Source organism: Coffea arabica, chromosome 9c (assembly GCF_036785885.1).
Source record: "Coffea arabica cultivar ET-39 chromosome 9c, Coffea Arabica ET-39 HiFi, whole genome shotgun sequence".
NCBI lineage: Eukaryota > Viridiplantae > Streptophyta > Magnoliopsida > Gentianales > Rubiaceae > Coffea > Coffea arabica.
Window position 1 is genome coordinate 25,891,223 of NC_092326.1, and position 3,591 is coordinate 25,894,813.

Sequence of the window (3,591 nt, forward strand, 5' to 3'; positions counted from 1 at the left end):
TACTACGTGATCAAGCTCCTGATGATGAATGGAAGTTGGCTCCTGAGAGCCATCCGTATCCTTATGCTTTGGAATGATTATTGTTTATTGGATTATTGTTTCTTCTGAAAACTTTTACACTCGCTCATTTTGAGATTGCTACTTGAAGTGTTATTGCTCACTTTTATGAACTCTTCATGCTCGTTACTTTGCTATATCGAAAACTTGTACTTATAAATAATGGTCAATTTGCTATTTGGAACCTCACTGGGCTTTTAGCTCATACCACGTTATTTGTTCTCCTTACAGGGGGTACGAGCGAGGCATGAGACATGTAAAGACTAGCATAGTCTAGTTGTTTTTTACTTTTGACTTTTGACTTGTACTCGCGCTATTTCTCGAATAGAATGTTTTGTATTTGGATTGTATACGCCTTGAACCAGTTTGAGTATATTGAGGCTTTGTACCTTGATTTGTATCAATGTAAATTATAAGTTTGAATTGTGGGTGTTATTTATGGTTCATGGATGTGTGCACATGATTTGAGTGAGTGAGTGTGAGGACTCGCAAATTCCTTGTATTTTTTCTCAAAAATACCCTTTTATTTGAAAATTAGTATTTACCAAAGGCCACTACCCAAATATTTCACATTAAGTGTAGATAAACCTAGAAAATAGGGTTTTACGCTTCGGTTTCAAGTTTGGAGCAAAATTAGGGTTTTCGCGATTTTTCGCCGGATGAATTTTCGGTACAGAGTAAGGATTAAATTTGAGGATTAAAAGTGACTTTTAAGTGAGAAATAATATGTGATTGGTAGCAATGATATAAGGTTAGTGAATGAGAAGTAAAAACCCTAGTACGTGAGTTTTTAAGAAAAACGGCGCGAACCGGCGGGTCCCGCGCACTACCGTTTGAACGCACCACTTGACCACCATTTTTGCTTACCAAACAAATTTATTGAACTTGAGCAAAATATCTTCTCTCTTGGCAGCAAGCTTGACCGAAATTTGTGGCTCATAAGCAAGGGAAAGAAAGAGAAAAATTAGTGGCCAAGATTAGGCCAAGTGTTGGGCAATTTGTGGACACCATTAGTTCTAATCCTTTTGGCTTTAATATAAGACAACTTAGCTTCATACCTCTTCATATTTCTGCCAAGGGAGCTGAGAGAGAGAGAGGAGAAGAACAAGAGTGAACTTTCTTCATTTCTTCTTGATTCAAGCTACAAAGTGAGAAATCAAAAGAACTAAACCGATTAAACTTCTCCTTGAGTGATTAGCTAGTGTTTGGTGGTGAAATTTTGGAAAGAGAAGGCTTGGGCTACACTTGGAGAACTCATATTAAGGTAAGGAAGATGATATCTCTCTAAATTTTTCTTTCAATCTTGGTTAAATTAAGTCTAGTAACTTGAGTAGTAGTGGAATCATGGATGCTAGCATGTTTGGAAGTTTTTCCCCTCTTTATATGATGAACTAGGGTTTGGAAAATTCTGCCCAACTTGTTGTATGATGCTTGTATGTTACAATTAATGTTGTATAAGATGTTTTGGTAGTGTGAGAAATGAGAAATTGGGGAAAGTTGCACTAGAAACTACAAATTTCAGATTTCTGGAAATTCTAGCTTCCATTCTGTCCGGTTTGGTAACTGCATGTTAGAGGCCGAATTGGCCTTGGGTCAAAGAAGGAAAGTTGTAGAGAATGATATTTTGTAGGTGCCTGTAAAATTTCAGCTCAATCGGAGCAACATAGATCATGAAAAGTCCGAAATACCCATACTGTTTTAAGTATTTCCCAAGCAGTCCGTGTGATCAGTTAAGTCCAGTTTATCACGTTTTTCGACTAGGATCCATTCTGATTTAGCTTTTTACCAAAACATGAAAGTTGTAGTATTCTGAATTAGCTTTCAAATGCCTCTAAGAACACCTGATTCGGACTTGTGTACTCTGAGATATGTCCATTACAGTGTTCTGCATTTAAACAGCCGACGAATTGGTTTCTGGTTTAGTAATTTGAGAATTTGACTAAGTTACATTAGGAACTGGACTAAGTGACCTTCATGAATGTTGTAGCTCTGTGTCTTAGTTTCGAAACGGCATAGGTATTGTCTCAATCCGATAAGCGTAGCTTCGGATATGTTATTTCCGCATTCGTACGTCAAATCTGTCTTGTGCTAAGTTGAATTTCTGCACTTGTGATTGTTGTAATTCTTATTCTTATGATATTGTGAGCCTATGGAACGGCTCTTGACTTGAATTGCTTATGTGTGATGTTGGGTTGTGGTTGAGGAAAAATAATGAAGCCAAAATGGCTGGAAAATTAGGTAAACACAAAGGGCGTGCTGCCCAAATTTTCGCTCGAGGGCTAGGTTTCTATTGGAACTTGTATACTTTTGTTTGGCCAATACCATGACCGGTTTTCCATTTTAAAAACACGATTTTTCATCCTTGGGTTCAAACAACCCTCTTCTTACTTGAAAGTCATCTTTACACGTTTTACTCTTAATTAGTCGGGTATCTTCGTTTCCCTTAAATGTTTTGCTCGATAAACTGTAATATGTTCTCTTGTTCAACCTTAGGTTTCATTGGTGACTAAGGGTAATATCCGGAAGGATTTTGCATGTTATTTTGCATATCTAGGTGAGTGTTCCTTATTTGACTTTATGGCTTGTTGTTATCATTTGCTAATGTGTTAATTGCTTTTAATGATTTCCAAAATGAGCTTTCTAGGCGAGTGTGTACTTTATCGCACTCGACCTAAATAACTGTGCAATTTTCAAGGATTTAATGATTGAAATGTTACTTGCGCATGAATGTAAGCCTTTTGGGCTGAACTGGCCATTGCCCCTTGTTACCGGTCGTCTCGAGCCAGAAGCGGACTCGGTCGGGCGATTAGGGACTTGGGTGAACGTTTGGTATACTCGAGTATTACCATGTAGGTTGGTGGAGACTGGCCAACGGCCAGGACGGGGGTGAATGAATGAATGAACGAACGAACGAACGAACGAGGGTTTATTGATAAACGAAAATTGCATTTTCTAATGATTGGAGGAATAAGGGGAAATGTCAGGAGAACGAATGAACGAAATAACGAATTGCTCCTTGTGAGCCGTATCCTTTTAATGAATGTGTTACTATCGCTTTCCATTGTAAATGTTTATTGAATTATTGATACTCCATGTTTAATGTATTGGATTGATTATCTGATTATGTGTTCGGAACCTCACTGGGCTTTTAGCTCATTCCTTTAGTTTTGTTTTCCTTACAGGGGAAGGCGAGCGAGGACGTGAGCTTGAGATAGACTAGCCAATCTAGTTTTGTTTCTTTTGTTTCTTTTGTAGCGGTTCTCGCCTAGTGCTTGGCACGGGCTGGACGTATGAAGGATTGAGAACCCTTGTATATTTGATGTGTAGACACCAAATTTTGAATAATTTTATGTAGCATCTATTTCATGATTTTTATTTTAGATTGCTTGCATTTTAGTTCGTTATTGTGTGTTTTGCACTATTAGTTGTTATGATATTTTAGTTTTATTCATTTTCGCCCTTTTAGTTCACCTATTTCTTTTGCTATTTATTTTTATTTACTTTTAGTTTTAGTTTTTAGTTTTAGCTTTTAAG